Source organism: Loxodonta africana, chromosome 13 (genome assembly GCF_030014295.1).
Source record: "Loxodonta africana isolate mLoxAfr1 chromosome 13, mLoxAfr1.hap2, whole genome shotgun sequence".
NCBI lineage: Eukaryota > Metazoa > Chordata > Mammalia > Proboscidea > Elephantidae > Loxodonta > Loxodonta africana.
Genome location: NC_087354.1, coordinates 88,710,616 through 88,731,516, shown reverse-complemented (window position 1 = coordinate 88,731,516; position 20,901 = coordinate 88,710,616).

Genomic DNA, 20,901 nt, shown 5'->3' with positions numbered 1-20,901 from the left:
GATTTCATTTTCCTCATGGAGGAGTCTTAAGCTAAGCACTTAAAAAATTACCTTTTTTGAGATTTTCCTCAGTCAAGTCACAAAGGAATATACAAGCTTGAATGTGTTTTATACAATTTCATTTTTCACTGGAATGAGGTAGAAGAAATTGATCTTTACATTACAGAGTTCCAGAAGGCCACAAGGATAGTAATTCTCAAGGCTGTGTCTATTCTTGATCTTCTAAGATGAAAGCTGAGAGCTTTTAAACAGTGTTCATTTACATCCAATCTCCTTATTTACTGAGATTAATATTTTCCATCATTTTATAGTTAGTTCTTTTAAACTATCTACTTTTATCCTAAGCGCTATTTTGAAACAGAAAACGCAAAACATTGCAAACTATTTTGAGATAAAATATTAGATACACTAACCAATTAATTTTAACCTGTCCACTTGAAATTTAGGTGTTTTTCCTTGTATATCATCTCTATTCACAGGAAAATTAGACTAAAGGATGTACATGAAAATGTATAGAGAATTTTTCCAGTGTGTGTATTTAATGATTGTTTTTCTTTTTTGTTTGTAATTTTATGTACATTTTACAAATGAGTACATTAATTTACCTATATTTTTCTCAGAAAATATTTTTTAAAACTTAAATTTATGAAATCAGGTTCTTGCATTTCTTATATATTCTGCTGGATAAAATAAATTATCTATTTAATTTTCTGGCCTTGCTTAATATTTATATAGTGGTATTTTACCTTTTATTCTTATATCAATAATCCTTAACAAAAAATAATTTCCCGACTTTGATTGATTTTCCATTACATCATAGAATGCTCAAGTACGACCCAAAAGGTAAAAAAGAACAAGAAAACAGTTGCTGTCAAGTTGATCCCAACTCACCGCAATGCTGTATGTGTCAGAGTAGAACTACTCCTTAGAATTTTATTGGTTGTAACTTTAAGAAAATAGATGGCCAGGCTTTTTTTCTGTGGTGCCACTGGGTGGATTTAAACCTCTACTAACCTTTTGGTCAGCAGCCAACAGCAAACAATTTGCACCACATAGGGACCTGTGTAGCCCAAAGGAGAAGCAGAAAAATGCTTTTCAAACAATCAAACTTTGAAACTGAAAGAGATAGAGTTTTTAATGAGAAATAAACATTCAGGTAAAAGACATATTAATAATGTTAGAAGAAAAGCAACATACCTTTCCATGAGAACTGTCTTAGCCTGAAGACCTACTGAAACCCGTTCAGCATCATAGCAACACGGAAGCCTCACTCATAGATGAGCGATGGCTGCTCATGAGGTGCATTAGCCAGGACTCTAACCAGGGTCTCCCACATAAAAGGCAAGAATTCAATCTGTGAAAGTAAAGTGTTTGTAATTTATGGTTTGGTTTAAATATTTATTTATATTTGATGTCCTCTTAAGCATGCAAACTGCTATAGAAAATAAATAATAATTATTAAAGCATTCCTATTTCTGACTTCCAGTCAACATGGTGCCATAGACAGAAGCACCACACCGTCCCTCTACAGCAAAGACCCGAAAAACTAAGTAAAAGAGAGACAGACGTCATTCCTGGAACCTGAAGTGTCAAATGAAGATATAAAGAACTCAGCCAAGCACTGAATGGAATAAGAAACTGACAGAGGACAGAGGACAGAGAGCGAGGAGAGATACCTGGGGACGACCCCATCACTAATGCAGCAAAGTCCCGCCATCTTGGACTCCTGTCCAGAACCTGCAGACAGGGAGCACAAGAAAGCAGCTTTGGGGAACTCCCAGCAGGAGACAGAGAACCAAAAAACCAGCCATACACGCTTTCCCACTCCTTATTCTCTCCCTGTTGCTCTACCTCTGAGCTTCCTGGCTGGCTGCAGTGGCTAGGCTGGCTGGGAAGTGCAGCATCTGTGCCGCTTGGATTCACCCCACCCACGTCGGAGGTAGGCGGACAGGGAATACGGGAAAGCAGCTTCAGAAGTTCCCAGCAGGAGACAGAGCACTGGGTAACAAGCAATATACAATTTCCTACCCTCCTTCCTTCTTCCTCCCCTCTTCTACCTCCTCTGCTTCCCACCAGCCACAGTCTCTTGGCTGGGAGGCAACTACTGTGGCCTCAGGCTTCTTGGATTTGCCCTGTCCCCACTGGCTGGACTCCTGAGCTGGTGTTGGCTGCTTCTGTCTCTTTTGGTTTCTTCTGTGCCTCCTACCACGTCCCCCTCCTTTCTCTGGAACACCCTTCTCCATGTACCATCTTTGCTCCTTCTTGAAAGCCTGTGAAGCCACACTCAGCTGGGGAACCACTCCCCTGCCCCGGAACACCACAGGGTTGGTATCCCTGGGGCTTTTTTTTTTTTTTTTTTTTTTGCCTTGTTTTGCTTCATTCTGTTTTGTTTGTTTGTTTTATTTTTCTTTTCAGAGGTTAGGAGCCTTATAGCCAGGCTGCATTGCACAGTTTAGGAGCCAGGCACCGAATCTGCTACAGCCACGTGGGTGGGATTCCTGGGGGCATTTCTTTTTTTCTTTCTTTTTTTTCTTTTCTCTCTTTTTATCCCTTTCTGTCTTTCCTCATTTCTCAGTTCTCATCTCTCTACACTTATCTTCTTTTCCTGTCTCCTGAATATCTGATGCTGTGTGATATCTATGCCCCCTCTAGCCAGGCTATACTGTATAGCCTGGAGCCACTTCCTGAGTCTTAGCAGCCCCACTGGTAGTACTCCAGGAATCTTGGGGGCTTTTCTTCCCCCCCCCGCCATATTTTTATCTAGTTATTTTTTTCTTTCTTTTCCCCTTTTCTTTCTTTCTTTCTTCCCCCCCCCCTTTTGCTTTTCTACTTTTCTTGGTTTCTTTTCTCTCCATTCCAATGCCAAGCTTCCTTAGCATTCTTTTTTCTTTCTTTCTTTGCTTGTTTGTTTTTAGCTCATGTTTCTCTCTGCTCTCTCTCCATTTCCCATACCCCTGTTAGCTCCACACATCATAACTACCCCCTTCTTTTCTGTGCACTTGCACTGTGCACTGAATAGCACACCCCCCAGCAGCACAGGCACAGCCTACTGGAACCTGCCCAGCACTAATTCCTGGCCCTCCCTGTCAGCCCTAGTACGTGCCACAAACAACACATTCCAGCCCCTCCCCTTCATCTGGACCTTCCATGCTGCACCATAGCTGACTGAATGGCTCTGCCTGTCGGACAAGGAGGTGAAAAGTATTGTGACTACAAAGAAGCAAACAACAAAGAATGCACAGCCCACCTGCTCAGACATAACCAAATAAAACAAAAATGTAGGATAAAACAAACAAATCTACAATCAAGAAATAAAGAGAATAGCTATGGTATGTCCCAACGATATCAAAAAAAAAAAAGACAGTATGGTCCCAGTAGGCATCTGAAATAAAACACCATATGATCTTCCAGTAGAAGAAAAGGCACTAGAACTACCTGACAGGGAATTCAAACCTCTAATATTCAGAGCAATCCAAGAGTTGAAGCAAAAAGCAGACAAAAATGAGGCAAAAAATAGACATATTTATGGAAAAAGCATACAAATTCATAGACAATACAGACAAAATGATGGAATAATTCAGGAAAGTAATACAGGAACAAAATGCCAAAATAAACTCACAACTAGAAATCATACAAGAACAACAGTTAAATATCCAAAAGATAAACAACATTTCAGAAATGGACAGTGTCACAGAAGGGCTGAGGAGCAAGTTTGAAATGATGGAAGACAGAATCAGCAAAATTGAAGGCAAACACTTGGATACAACTCTGAGGAAAACTCAGAAAAAAAGAACAAAGAAAAATGAAGGCACCCTGAGAATTATGTGGGATACAATCAAAAGTAAAAATTTTGTCCAGACCTTCTGTCGGCATAGGACAGAAACCATCCCTGAAGACAACTCATCAGACATGAAAGGGACTGGTCAGCGGGTGGGAGAGAGATGCTGATGAAGAGTGAGCTAATTATATCAGGTGGACACGTGAGAGTGGGTTGGCAGCTCTTGTCTGGAGGGGGGATGGGAGGATAGAGAGAGAGGGAAGCTGGCAAAATTGTCACAAAAGGAGAGACTGAAAGGGCTGACTCAATAGCGGAAGAGCAGGTGGGAGTACGGAGTAAGATGTATGTAAACTTATATGTGACAGACTGAATGGATTTGTAAACGTTCACTTGAAGCTTAATAAAAGTTAATAAAATAAATAAATAAAATAAATATTACTCAACTGAAAAAAAAATTTTTTTTGTGGGTGATCAGAGTTCCAGAACAGGGGGAGAAAATGGAAAACACAGAGTAGATCATTGAAGAATTGCTGACAGAAAAGTTCCCTAATATCATGAATGATGAAAGGCTGACCATCCAAGAAGCTCAGTGAACCCCATATAGGTTAGAACCCAAAAGAAAAACACCAAGGCATATCATAATCACACTCGCTAAAACAAAAGACAGAAAAAATTCTGCGAACAGCTTGAGAAAAACAAAAAGTCACATACAGAGGAGAAACAATAAGACTAAGCTCTGATTATTCGGCAGAAATCATGCAGGCAAGAAGGCAATGGGATGACATATATAAAACCTTGAAAGAAAAAAAAATGCCAACCAACAATCATATATCCTGCAAACTTTCATTCAAATATGGTGGTGAAATTAGGACATTTCCAGATAAACAGAAATTAAGGGAATATGTAAAAACAAACCAAACTTACAAGAATTATTAAAGGGAGTCCTGCAGTCTGAGAACAAACAACATCAGACCACAGCCTGAATCTAGGATGCAAGATTGTACCAGCCAGATACCAACCTAGGAAATGAACTCTCAAACTATCCAAAACCAAAACAATTGCAACAATGAACCAGAGAGGTTAATCGGTAAATGACAGCAATATCAGAACAATAAAAGAGGGAATAAATGGTACAGGTATAGAACTTTATAATGGAAAGAAAGAAAAGGCCATACCAAGTAATAATAGACTGGTTCAAACCTAGGAAGATTAGGATAATTTCAAGGTAACCACAAAGGAAGTTAACAAACCTACTCATCGCAATAAAGAAGAAAAACATAAAGCCTCAACAAAAACAAAATCTACAAAAAACAAAAGAAATTAAAAAGAAATCCATGAACAAAAGGATCTAAGCAAAGGAGTGTAAGAGGAACAAAGAAAATGTTAGCACCACAAACAAAGCACTACAAAATAACAGCATTAAACTCACACCTAAAAACATTGAGATAATACAAAGTACCTTCTCTGACCAAAATCCCATCAAAGTAGAAATTAACAACAGGAAGAGCAAGGAAAAAATTCAATTACATGGATACTGAATAACACTCTGCTTAAAAACCACTGGGTAATAGAAGAGATCAAAGATGGAATCAAAATATTCCTAGAATCAAACAAGAATGAAAACACATCATACCAAAACCTTTGGGACACAGCAAAGGCAATCCTCAGAGGTCAACTTATAGCACCAGACACACACATCAAAAAAGAAGAAAGGGACAAAGTCAAAACAGTAGCTACACAACTTGAACAAATAGAAAGAAAACAGCAAAAGAAGCCCACAGCCACCAGAAGAAAGAAAATAAAGATCAGAGCAGAAATAAATGAAATAGAGGATAAAAAAACAATAGAAAGGATCAACAAAACCAAAAGTTGGTTCTTTGAAAGGATCAACAAAATCAACAAACCACTGGCAAAACTGACAAAAGAAAAACAAGAGAGAATGCAAATAACCCAAATAAGATATGAAATGCGGGACGTTACAACAGACACAACTGAAATAAAAAGGATCATAACAGAGTATTATGAAAAACTATACTCCAATAAATTTGAAAACCTAGAGGAAATGGACAAATTTCTAGAGACACACTACCTGCTAACACAAAATGACATTGAAAATCTGAACAGACCCATAACAGAAGAGATTGAAAAGGTAATAATAAAAAAAAGAACTCCCAACCAAAGAAAAGCCCTGCCCCAGATGGCTTCACTGGAGATTTCTACCAAACATTCTGAGAAGAGCTTACACCAGTACTACTCAAACTATTTCAGAACATAGAAAAGGAGGCAATACTTCCAGATTCATTGTATGAAACCAGCCTTACGCTGATACCAAAAGCAGGCAAAGACACCACAAAAAAAGAAAATTACAGACCAGTATCTCATGAATATAGAAGCAAAAATTCTCAATAAAATTCTAGCCAATAGAATTCAGCATCATATCAAAAAAGTAATACACCATGACCAAGCAGGATTCATACCAGGTATGTAAGGATGGTTCAACATCAGAAAATCAATCAATGTAATCCACCACATAAATAAAAAGAAAGAAAAGAATCACATGATCATCTCAATTGATGCAGAAAAGGCATTTGACAAAGTCCAACACCCATTCCTGATTTAAACGTTCAATAAAATAGGTATAGAAGGGAAATTTCTCAACATAATAAGGGGCATCTATGAAAAACCAATGGCCAACATTGTTCGCAATGGAGAGAGGCTGAAAACATTCCCTTTAGAACAGGAACAAGACAAGGATGCCCTTTATCACTACTCCTATGTAACATTGTGTTGGAAGTCTTAGCTAGAGTAATAATGCAAGACACAGAAGTAAAGGGCATCCAAATTGGTAATGAAGAAGTTAAACTCTCCCTATTTGCAGATGATATGATACTATACTTAGACAATCCAAAAGACTCCACCAGAAAACTACTAGAACTAATAGATTCAACAGATTAGCAGGATACAAGATCAACATACAAAAATCAGTTGGATTCCTATACACCAATAAAGAGAACAATGAAAAGGAAATCAGGAAAACAATACCATTAATAATAGCCCCTAAAAGAAAATTTACAGGATCTAACCAAGTTATCTGAGCAACAGAGTTTGATTTGCTGATGGTTCTGGGAGATTTCAGCCCACACATGGTAAGGATGGGAAAAACAGAAAGAAATTTATTGGGCTTTTGAATTCCCTTCACCAATCCTTCCTTCATCTACCTTCCAAAGAGGCAAGAGCAGTAATGTATCCGAGGTCTTAACAGGAACACCTCTTTGGTGGTGTATCATCCATCTGAAAGAAGTTCAAGTGATTATAACTACCACAACATCACCCGCTATAATGATCTTTGTTTAATATGGCCTAGCATGTACCAAAGACGCAACTATTAGAGTTGACCTTAGGCTCCACAGTGAAAAGCCACTTAACTTCTGATAAGAGCCTTCTGAAGCTTCTTGGAATTATCCTAAGAGAAACTTTTGTTGGTACAGGCAAGTGAGGGAAAGAAGGTTTCATGATAGAGGGCATAGAAAAGCCAAAGAAATCTGAGACCTCAAGATTAACCTTATACCAAAGGCTCAGAGTATGTATATAAAAATCTTTGTGCCACATTATCCCCAGCTTCTCGTGTAGCGACAAGAATATAGTAGAAGCATAAGAAATATTTACACAAAGCTGAAAGGATAAGCATTGCCCGAGAATAGAGATGACTCCACTGCCATCATCTTCATTGCAAAACCCTAAGGAGAAAGATGTAGGGATTTTATGGAGTCCTGAACACAACTTCCATAATGCAGACTTAGCGAATTGGCATTTTCTTTTTTGGTACTAGGAAGCCATGATGAATTTTAAAATCACCGTACTAAAGAACTTATGTGCGAAAACAATAAAAGCAACAACAATGTGGATTTCTTCACATGACTTTTATAATAAATTACATTGGATTTTCAAAGAAAAAAAAAAGCTTTCCTATTTTACTGCAAATATATAAATATCAGCCTGCCTCTTTTAGAAGAGCCAGGAACGCATTTGGATGTTGTTTTTGTTGTCGTGTATTACAAATTATGCACAAATGTGCTCTGTATTTCACTCTATTCACTTGCTAGGTTTGTTTCTCATAGGAAGAGTGATACTAAATTTGACTTATCATATGTTCAGAAAAAAATCATTTCAGACAAGCCCTGAGTAAAAATAAAAGCCCCGTAGGAAAACACTCAACATGACAGTTTGAGAGCTCTGCTTCTTGTTTATTCTAAAAGCTACCTGAGAGATTTTCTTTCCCCACTCATACTTAACTCTTTTCACTGTTATGATAGACATTCTTAAATACTCAATGGAGCAAGCTGTTTGACTTTATTTCATCCCGATAATCCTTTCTGAGACACTAGACTTGTGATAGGCAGAGCTCTTTTTGGTTTATATGAAAGCTAGAAATGTGGTATGTTGGCTGCTTCTATAGATTGTGAAAACAGAAGTGTTACATTCTAAAAACTGTAATAGAAAAGGCAAGTTGTGCTAGCCTACTGTCAGATTTATTTTATTCACACATTATGTTGTCTTATTAAGTTTTAATTCTCATTCCATCCTAGCATGAATATTTATAACAATGAAGACATAATCTCACAGGGATAAATGTGATTATGAGACTAATGGGAGCAATGGAAAATAGCATTTTAAATGGAGATAATCTCAGAAAATCTGATTTATGCGATCATGACAATAGTATTTATGTATTCACCCCCAAAATAATTTCTCTAAATATAAAATACAAACCAATCTGAAAAGAAAAAAAAGGAAATTTATCTGATTATATATATGTGTGTGTGTATATACATATACATGTGTATATATGTGTGTGTGTATATATATGTGTGTGTGTGTATATATATATATATATATTATTGTTGCTGTTAGGTTACTTCCAGTTGGTTCTGACTCATAGTTACCCTATGTACAACAGAACATAGCACTTGCCTGGTCCTGGACCATCCTCATAATCGTTGCTATGTTTGAATTCATTGTTGCAGCCACTGTGTCAATCCATCTTGTGGACGGTCTTCTTCTTTTTCACCCCCTCTACTTTACCAAGCTTGATGTCCTTCTTCAGGAACTGGTGCCTTCTGATAACATGTCCAAAGTACATGGGGTGAAGTCTTCCCACGCTTGCTTCTAAGGAACATTCTAGCTGCACATCTTCCAAGGCAGACTTGTTCCTTCTTCTGGAAACCCGTTGTATATTCAGCATTCTTCACCAACACCATAATTCAAAGGCATCAGTTCTTATTTGGTCTTCCTTATTCATTGTTCAGCATTCACATGCATATGAGAAGATTGAAATTACCATGGCTTGGGTGAGGCGCATCTTGGTCTACAAAGTGATATCTTTGTTTTTAACACTTTAAAGAGGTCTTTTGCAGCAGATTTGCCCAATATGATGCATCTTTTGGTTTCTTGATTGCTGCTTCCATGGGTGTTAATTGTGAATTCAAGTAAAATGAAATCCTTGACAATGTCAGTATTTTCTTTGTTTATCATAATGTTGCTTATTGGTCCAGTTGAGGGATTTTTTTTTTCTTTATGTTGAAATGTATCCATATTGAAGTCTTTGATCTTCATCAGTAAGTGCTTCAAGTTCTCTTTGCATTCATCAGGCAAGGTTCTGTCATGTGAATATTGCAGGTTGTTAATGAGTCTTCCTCCAATCGTAACTTCTTCATATAGTCCATCTTCTCAGATTATTTGCTCAGCATACAGATTGAATAAGTACGGTGAAAGGATATAATCCTGACACACACCTTTCCTGATTTTAAACTACTCTTCCAGTGTCACAGCAACATGCAAACCACCACAGTAAGACAAACTGACAGAGGAATGGTGGATAATAAATAGGATTAGCCTAGATCAAAACGTCAGCATTGTTGAACCTGGTCTTGAACTAAGATTGTCTGTGCTCTTTCATTCCTATGTCCTACACAATGTTGCCTCCTGTTAAAAAAGAACCCACGCACTAGCATTTCCCATAATTCTTATTCATGTCCAATGTTTTGTTAATATTACTTACAGTGTTTTAAGAAAAGCTAAGGCAAATTAGTAGGTAGAGGTTAAATGATTTTGCCAATTATGGGCGTTCATGATAGCTTCTCTGTTTTAGAACATGTGTTAAGGCAAAATATTAAAACTTTTATTTTTTATTCCCAAGGTGGCAGCCTTTATAAGTAAGATGAATGAATCAGTCAAATATGTTTTGTTGCTTGATTATATTATTAGTGGCAGAGCTGTTAAATTCGCAATCTTTATTTATTTATTTGAGTAATAAAACTTGTTTTTAGGCCATATATACTTTTTTTTTTAATTTCGCTGTTAATTCTTAAAATCAGTGAAATTGTTATGGAAACATTTAATGGATTTTAATATACATAACGTATTTAGCATTATAATATTATACTTAAGTGAGCGACTATTACTGTGAAATGCCCCCTAATATTGAAAGATGAATGCTATTTCTTAGAAATAATGTGATATATACCAACAGATAAGCACTATAATTCTGTTATTCAAAATCACAATACATCATTTATAATTACTTGTAAATAATGGAAACTAATGTTCATTTAAATTTAAAAACAGAAACTTTCCTTCCATTAAATAGTTATAATTGAAATATGTGTGTGTGTGTGAAAGTTAAAAATTTAAGGACATCGAGTTATTTTTCAGATATTTCAGGGGACTTTTAATTGAAATGTAGCTGTTAAATATTATAGTCTTCCAAGTTTGTTTTACCAAGTTAAAGTCAGCTCTCTGATTTATTTTCCTAGCTTTATCACTAAGTAAGTGGGAGCGATTTCCCAAGGATTGATGTGGATCCCCACTGAGTGTCCTGCTGTCTTACTCTCTTGAAGACCATTTGAAACAGCTGACTAAACTACAGAATTACTGCATGTGGAAGACTTCTTATACTGATTGTTGAAACTGAGGAATTTGATTCATCACATCACTTTTGTTCCTGAAACACTAGTTTTTGGTAGAAGATTTCTATTTAGAACCTGTGAAGCCTGTCTTAAAAAAGAAAAAAAATGAGACCAGCAACAGACTGGATTGATCAATGAGTAACTTTAATTTGAAAGTAGTTGTCTTGTCCGTCTGTCTATCTTTCCATTTACTTATTACTTACATACTTATTTTTGGTGTGGCATTTTAAAGGTAGTTTTCATTTATATGGCTGACCTATTTAACTTTAACCTTTGTATTAATTTATGCTTCCATATAGTACCTTTCAAGGTCCAATTATATTCTACTTTGATTTTTTTTTTTTTGATACCATATATTTTCATTAACGGAAGCATGCTAAGCCATGGAATGAGTTTAAATTTTTGATTGGTAATATGAATTTTGGAGCCCTCATGGCAAAGTGGTTAAAGCAATCAACTGTTAACTCAAAGGTCAGCAGTTTGAAATCACTGTGACTCAATTCATGACTCAGCAGTCTGCTTCTGTTGAGATTTACAGCCTTGGAAACTCTATGGGGTCACTTTGAGTCAGAATTCACTTGGCAGCAGTGGGTTTTGGCTTTGGAATATGGTTGCTAAGAAATATTATCTAACACTACATGGTTACCACATAACATTTAAGGTTCTGGAAACTCATAATTCATGGGCATCCATCTGTACCTCCAAACCTTGATTCCTGATGTTTTCCATGCTGTCTTCCATTAGGTTACATGAGGAACCTCTGGTTTTCCAAATATGACACACAAAAAACAAAAACCAAACTCACCAGCTCTCCCTAAGTATTACATACCAAAACCCGTTGCTGTCAAGTTGATTCCAACTCATAGTGACTCTGTTGGACAGAGTAGAGCTGTCCCATAGGGTTTCCAAGTAGTGGCTGGTTGATTCAAACTGCCAACCTTTTGGTTAGCAGCCATAGCTTTTAACTACTATGCCATCAATGCTCCATGTATCACATAGGAAACCATAAATATGCTTTCAAGGCTTATCTAGGGATACAAAACCCAAAAGAGACAAAAATTTTATTCAATCACACTTCCTGATTGCATTACCTCACTTGCAAGCCTCATACCCCAGCTATTTTGCTTCAACCAACGTTTCTTTCACCTTTCACTATTATGCAAGTCCCCAGTGGAGTACACAAATACTTTCAGTGGTAAAAGTATACTTCCAAAGAATCTGAGAGCCAGAAAAAGTGGATAGTATACCATAGGTACCATTCGTCACACTAGGGTTATACAAGATTTATGTAAGTAATTAGAGATGCTCCGTGATCTTACAAGCCAAATTATTTATGGACATATCTGACAGGTGGAGGAGGGAAAAAGTGTAATTACACCTTTTCTGAAAATCTGGAGAAGGAAGACAGGAGAAAATGTAAGAAGAAAAAACTTAAATAGTATACAGTTTATGTTAACATGGAAATACTGCCCTATCCTACTAACGCTTCCTAGTATCAAGGTAAATCTGATTTCTTTAATAGCTCCAAAATTCTGAATCTGCAATAAAAACTAATACAACTTCCTCTTAAGTGTGTTAAACCTGTTTGTACAGCACTGCCTTTGTCAAAGTCAGAAGTAGTAAAAAAAAAAAAAATTTTTTTTTTTTTAGTTTAGAAATATAAATTTTGCGTTTAATAACTGTTCCTTAATAGGGTTATATTTGCTAGTTTTGTTTTACTACATGCCTTTAATATGACTTTTGAAAAAAGTCTTACTAGTGCGTACATCAAATAACTACTTCATATAAAAAAAATAAGTTTGGGCACCACTTCTCAGCTATGCTGTAGAAAACATTCATATCTATCTGAGCAGTTCCTAGTAAATTAAAAAGAAAAACAATTCAGTTGAAATTCTGTATTTCAATGCTTTTCAAGGTAAACCAATGTGGGCTCTTAGATCTATTCTACTGAGACCCTTTTCATAACACTATCACTGTTGTATTAGGCAACATATTTTGTGAAATAATAATTCTGTGTTAATCAAAAACATGGTCAACCAGCAGCAAACAACTGGAAGTTGATATTAAATACACAATAACACTTATATTAACATCAAAAAGAAATAATTAGCTATAAATCTAACAAAATATGTACAACATTTATGTAAGGAAAATCGTAAACTCACAAAAGAAATCAAAGCGTAAATAAATAGAGACATATTTCATGTTCATTAATAAGAAGACTTAATATTATTAAGATATCAATTCTTCTTAACTTCATCTAGAGATTCAATGCAATTCCAATCAAAATAATAGTATTATTATTTTGTGGATATTGATAAACTCCTTCTAATGTTTATGTGGAATGGCAAAAGACACAGAATACCCAGCATTATACTGAAGAAGAGCAGAGTTAAAAGACTGAGACAACTCAAGTTCAAGACTTGCTGTAAAGTTATACTAATCAACACAGTGTGATATTGGTGAAGGAATAGACAAAGAGATCAGTGGAACAGAATAGAGATTCCCAAACAGGCTTCAATAAATATAATCAACTGATCTTTGACAAAGGAGTGAAGGCAATTCAATAGAGAAATAATATTCTTTTCAACAAATGGTGCTGAAATAACTGGGCATTCACAGGGAAAAAAAAAAGAAAAAGAATCAAGATGTAGAGCTTATATCTTTCAAAAAAATAACTCAAGATAGAAAATATATTTAAATGTAAGATTCAAATCTATATAATTGCTAGAAGACAACAGAAAAAAATCTAGGTGACCTTGGTTTTGACAATGACATTTTAGGTACAACACTAATAACATGATCCATAGAAGAAAAAATAATAATAATAATAAGTTGGACTTCATTAAAGTGTTGTAAATTCTGCTCTGGAAGGACACTGCAAAGAGAAAAAAATGACCAGACAGACTGGGAGAAATTATTTGCAAAACACATATCTGATAAAAGACACATCCAAAATATACAAAAAACTCTGAAAATTCAGTAAGAAATCAAACAAACCAATTTCTAAATAGGCAAAAAACTATGAACAGACATCTCACCAAAGAAGATATATAGATAACAAATAAGCATATGAAAATATACTCAACTTCGTATGTCATCAAAAAAAAACCCGCTGCCATAGAGTCAATTCCAACTCAGCGGGCCCATGGAACAGAGTAGAGCTGCCTGCTAGGGTTTCCAAGGAGCAGCTGGTGGATTTGAACTGCTGACCTTTTGGTTAGCAGCCATAGCTCTTAACTGCTGCACTACCAAGGCTCCAAATGTCATTAGGGAATTGCAGATTCAAACAACAATGAAATATCACTGCATACCCATTTAAAAAAAAAACAAAAAAAACACTAACATACCCATTAAAAAAAACAAATTTTTTTTTTTTTTTTTTAGAATGGCTAAAATCAAAACAGTGACAGCACCAAACACTGGATGAAGCTGTGGAGCAACAAGGACTCTCACTGATTGCTGGTGGGAATGCAAAATAGTACAGCCACTTTGGGAGGCAGTCTGGCAGTTTCTTACAAAGCTAAACAGAGTCTTAACATATGATCCAGAAATCATGCTTCTATATATTGTCAAAAATGGTAGTACCTTAACAATTAAAGAGGTCAAGTATTTAAGAAGGGGAGAAAGAGGGAGCGAGAGATGCTTACAACGGGGCAGTCAGTTCTAGAGAAACTGCTATGGCTATCACCAAGCAGGTTTTTGCTTATATGCCGTTTACAAGTATGCAAGATTGGTTCTTTGAAAATTATACAGTAATGAAGGAGAACAAATCGCATGGGATAAAAAAAACCTTAGAGATAGAGGTCTTGGGAAAAAAAGAAACTTTTAGGTTAAATATTGCCATCTGTTACTTTAAAATGAGTGAGGTCATTGGGAAAACAAGATGGAATATTCATGATAGATTAATAAGGTTGGTTTTCAGGGTTATATTTAATAATAAGACACCTAGAAGCCTTGGAGCATTATCCAGGCTTCTGGGGAGTTAAGCAGTATTTACCCAAATGAAATGAAACATATGTCCACTTAAAAACCTGCAAAAAATGTTTACGGAACCTTTATTTATAGTTGCCAAAAAATAAAAGGCAACCAAGGCGTCCTTTAATTAGGAGAATGGATAAGCAAACAGTAGTACATCCATACAATAGAATATTATTCAGTGAGAAAAAGAAACGTGCCATTGAACTACAAAAAGACATGGAGGAATCTTAAATGCATATTGCTGAGTGAAAGAAACCAGTCTGAAAAGGCTATATACAATATGATTCCAACTATATGGCATTTTAGAAATGGTAAAACTATAGCGACCGTAAAAAGATCAGTGGTTTCCAGGGTTTTGGGATGTGGAGGAGTGATAAATAGATGGAGCACAGGCAATTTTAAGACTGTGTAGTTCCACTGTGCTATCTGATACATTCCATTCTAAATTACAATGACAAATACATGGTATTATGCATTTCTCAAAACCCATATGACTGTAAAACACAAAGAGTGAATCTTAATATAAACTATGAACTTTAATTATTAACAATGTATTAGTTCATCAATTGTAACAGCATATCACACAAATGTAAGATGTTAATAATAGGGAAAAGAAGGCGCAGGCAGAAAGAGGTGCATGTGACTTCTCCATACTATCTACATGGTTTTTCTGCAAACCAAAAAGTGCTCCAAAAAATAGTGTATTTAAACAAACAAACAAAAAAAAGGTCATGACTTGCTCACAACTTAGATAACTGAAAAAAAATAATCAGTGAATTTATGTTATTAAAAACTCAAAAATCCATTGTTGTCAAGTCCATTCTGACTTATACTGGCTCTATAGGACAGAGTAGAACTGGCCTGTAGGGTCTCCTGGTGGTGCAGGGTTTAAGAGCTCAGTTGCTAAACAAAAGGTTGGCAGTTTTAATCTACCAGCCCCTCCTTGGAAACCATATGGGACAGTTCTACTCTGTCCTACAAGGTCACTATGAGTCTGAATCAACTCCATAGCAATGGATTTGGATTTCTTGTTTTTGTATAAGGTTTCCAAGGTTGTAATCTTTACAGAAGAGGATTTCCATATCTTTCTACCCCAGAGCAGCTGATGGGTTCAAATCACTGACCTTTCAGTTAGCAGCTGAGCTTTTAACCACAGCACCACCAGGGCTCCTTCATAAATAAATTGCAAAGCACTAATTGAACACCTAGGAATATATTAGACATGTTTCTTGATTGAAGATAAGGTAGAGATCTCACGAAATTCAGACAATTGTGTCTTGGGAAGAAAGATACAATAAACAAGTAATCTTAATGAATTTTCATGAAATGCACTATGAAGGAAATATAAAAAAATTAACTCAGATTGACACTTTGAATAGGGATGTTGTATAGGCTTACCCAAAGAATGGACATGTGTACCCAGAATCAACGTATGAGGGTGAAGCAAACACGCAATCAGCTAAAAGAAGATCACAAAAGTAGCACATAAAAAGGTGCAGAACGTTGTCTGAAGAACCAACCAAAGGCAATGGGACATATTTTGAAATAAACTTGGAGCAACTGGCTGGAACCAGAGTATTTGGCACATTTATAAGCCCTCTGTGTGTATCTAGAGAAAGAGAGGTCATTCTAGCAATCAATACGTTTATTAAATAATTTGAAAACATTTACTGATTTTTGTATTTTTATTATGTACAAGTTACTGTAATTTAAATGCGAATAATACAAAATATTAACTAATTTTTATTCCTCCAGAGTTAATAATGAAAACTGACATTTATTGAGTACATACTGTCTGATACATACTGCTCTGTCTTAGGCTGGGTTCTCTAGAGAAGCAAAACCAGTGAAGCATTCAAATATATATAAAGAGATAATTTATATCAAGGAAATAACTCACGCAGCTGTAGAGGCTGGAACATTCCAAGTCGCACGGTCAGGATAGAGGCATCTCCTGATTCACACAGCCACAGGGGCTGACAAACCCAAGATCAGCAGGTCAGAGAGCAGAGCTCTTGCTCACAAGCTGCAAAGATTGATGAACCCTAAGATCAGCAGGCAAGACTGCGGGTAAGTTGCTGGCTCAATTCCCAAGCACCAGGGGTAGAAGAACACAAGCTAGATGCAGAATCTAGAGACAGCTAAGCCCACAAACCCTGCCGGGATGTCCACTTATGTTCCATATAGGCCACATGCCCAAGGAAACTCCCTTTCAACTGATTGGCTACTGACAGGAGATCCCGTCATGGAGGTGATCATATTATATCAAATCTTATCATGGAACTGATCACAACATCATATGACTGCCAAACCACTGAGGATCATGGCCCAGCCAAGTTGACACACAACCTTAACCATCATAGTCCACACCTTGTCAACTTGGCACCAGTACACATCTCCCCAAACCATACGTAATCTCTGAATAAAGACAATTACAGAGTCATACTTGCTCCTAACATGATACAGTGAACACACATACAACCCAAAATGCACTAGTCCTATTTACGTCTTATATTTTGTAAGTGAAGAAAACAAAAATATTTGATGCGCTCATACAAAGCAGGAATACAACAATTGCTGTCATCATTTCTGCAACTCGTCACATGGCCATAATTGGTATTTAGAACTACTTTCTTCCACCACTCATTCCATATTCCCTTTGCCTTCAGCAAGCACTTCAGTTAGTCATGACTCTTTGTCTGATGAGGTGACCCAAACCTTCATTCCCAAATGGTCAGGACCATTAACAGTCATGTCAGAACTGGGTTGCTGTCATCTTCCACTGACTTTAACCACAGGGTGTGGTAGTACCAAGAGACACCCTAAAGGATCTCCTGCATTCCAGATATACTCTTGTTTACCTCCATTATGTAATAGGAATCTGATTTCTCCTTGATAAACAGGATCAATTACACCAGCCAATATGGTAACTCCTTTCTTTGCCTGTTGATTTGGAGGCATAAGGTGCCCAAAGTGGGAAGAGAAGGTGGCATATTTAGCTTCTAGCTCAACGGAATCAGTGATGTGTCTCCAGGTGGGAGCATTCCTTCTTTTGGAACTAAGACCTCTAGACCTGCAGAGCATAAGGTCTCGGGGGCAGGAAGCAAAAATTTTGTGAATGGGTCAGTAGGGGTAATAGTGAGTATGCCGCTCCCACTTCCATCCCTTGATTCCTGGACCCAAGAATCCTGGCTATGGGAGAAAAAACACCATATATTGGACACTGGTTTAGAGCATATACAGCCTCCTGGAGAACATTGCCCCAACCCTACAAGATATTACCACCTACCTGGTGCCATAATTGTATCTTTAGAAGGCCGTTCCATCGTTCTACCAAGGCAGCTGCTTCAGGATGATGGGGAATATGATAAGACCAGTGAATTTCATGAGCATGTTCTCATTTACCCACTTCATTTGCTGCAAAGTGAGTCCCTTCATCCAAGGCAATACTGTATGGGATATCATGACATTGCGTAAGGCATTCTGTAAGTCCACAGATGGTAGTTTGGAAGAAGCATTGCATTCAAGGAAGGCAAACTGACATCCAGAGTAAGTGTCTATCCCAGTAAGAATGGAACGCTGCTCTTTCCATGATGGAAGTGGTCCAATGTAATCAACTTGCCACCAGGTTCCAGGCTGATCAACTCACACGATGGTGTCACATTAGGGACTTAATGTTGGTCTTTGCTGCTGGCAGATCGGGCACTAAGCAATAGCTGTAGCCAAGTTGTCCTTGGTGAGTGGAAGTCCATGTTGCTAAGCTCTTGGATAACCTCCATCCCTGCCACCACGGCCTCTTTGTTTATCAGCCCACTGAGCAATGATAGGAGTGTCTGGGGAAAGGGGATGACTGTTTTCTACAGAATGTGTCATCCTGTCCACTTGATTGGTAATATTCTCCTCTGTGGAGGTCAACCATTCACATGGGAGTCAAATATCTTCACTTATTTGGCCCATTCAGAGGGGTCAATCCTCATACCTCTTCCCCATACTTCCTTGTCTCCAGTTTTCCAAACATGTTCCTTCCATGTCCCTGACCATGAATCAGTATACAATCAAACATCTGGCCATTTCTCCTTCCAAGAAAAGAGAACAACGAGGTGCACTGCTCAAAGTTCTGCCCATTGGGAGGATTTCCCTTCACCACTGTCCTTCAGGGATGTCTCAGAAGGGGGCTGAAGTGCTCTGCCTGTCCACTTCCAAGTGGTGCTTGCATATCACACAGAACCATCTATAAACTGGGCACAAGTTTCATCTTCTTCAGTCAAGTGATCATAAGGAACACCCCATGAAGCCATAGGTGCAGACTGGGAGTTGGAAGGTAATATGACAGAGGTAGAGAAGATGGACATTTTGGGATGTGTCCTCATGCAACTTATTTGTGCTTTCAGGTCCTGCTAGGGCCCGATCTCATATATACCACTACCATTTAATGATGGAGTGCTACTGTCCACATCCAACTTTATGACTCTATGGGTCAGACAACACCCGGTTCATGATGGGCAGCTCAAGCCATATGGTGACTTGGTGGCCCACGGTTAAGCATTCAGTCTCTCTAAGGTCCATTAAGGAGCCAACAGCTGTTTCTCAAAAAGAGAGAATGGCAGAGCTTTACTCCAAAGTCCTAAGGGGCTCTGCTGTGATTCACCAACAGCAGCCTTCCAGAGACTCCAAACAGCATCTCTATCTGCCACAGACACTTCAAGCACCATTGGATGAGCTGGATCATATAGCCCAAGGGACAGGGTGACTTGCATGGCAGCCTGAATGTGTTGCAGATCCTTCTCTTGTTCTGGGCCCCACTCAAAACTAGGAGCTTTTTAAGACACTTGATAAATAGACCACAGTAGCACACACCCAAATGAGGAATATGTTGCCTCCAAAACCCAAAAAGGTCCACTAGGCATTGTGATTCCTCTTTAGTTGTGGGAGGGGCCAGATGAAATAACTTATCCTTCACTTTAGGAAGAAACATCTCAGCATGCCCCACAACACTGAACCCCTAGAAACTTCACTGAGGTAGAAGGTGTCTGCATTCTTCTGAGATTAATTTCAGAATCGACTCTAGGGCAACAGGTTTTTTAGCATGCAAATGTTTTACCAATAAGTCCAGAGTCATGACATTTCTTCCATACTAAGGTTCAGTCAGTATAATATCATCAATGTAATGGACCAGTGCAATGTCTTGTCAAAGGGAAACGTAATCAAGCCTCCTGCAGACTAAATTATGACATAGGGCTGGAGAGTTCCAGTTCTGAGGTAGGCAAGTGAAGGTGTATTGCTGGCCTTGTCAGCTGAAGGCAAACTGCTACTGATGATCCTTCAAAGCAGGTATGGAGAAAAAGGCATTAGCCAGATCAGTAGCTGCAAACAAAGTACCAGGAGATGTATTAATTTGCTCAAGTAATGAAACTACATCTGGAACAGCAGCTGCAATGGGAGTCACCACCTGGTTAAGCTTTTAATAATTTACTGTCATTCTCCAAGATTCATCTGTTTTTTGCATAGGCCAAATAGGTGAGTCGAAAGGGGATGTGGTGGGAATCACCACCCCTGCATCCTTCAAGTCCTTGAAGTGGCAGTAATCTCTGCAATCCCTCCAGGAATACAGTATTGCTTTTGGTTTACTATTTTTATAGGCAGGGGCAGTTCTAATGGCTTCCACTTGGCTTTTCCTACCATAATAGCCCCTGCTCCATTTGCCAGAGATCCAATAAAGGAGTTCTGCCAGTTGCTGACTATAACTATTCCAATTATGAGTTCTGGGACTGGAGAAGTCACTAGAGGATGGGTTCAAGGGCACATTGGACCTACTGTGAGACAGACGTGAACTAAGACCTCATTGATAACCTGACCTCCATATGCCCACACTCTGACTGGTGGGCCACAGTAATATTTTGGGTCTCCTGGAATTACTGTCAGTTCAGAGCCAATATCCAGTAATCCTGGAAACGTATCATTATTTCCTTTTCCACAATGAACGGTCACTCTCCTAAAAGGCCGTAGATCTCTTCAGGGAAGGCTAGGAGAAAGATTAACAGTATACATTTTTGGCGGTATATTGGAGTCCTTCCTCAAGGGGACTTGACCTCCCGTTCATTCAAGCGGAGTTGTGGGTCTTTAAATTCACACAAGTCTGGGAATTGATTGGGGGGCCATGACTCTCTATTCTGACAA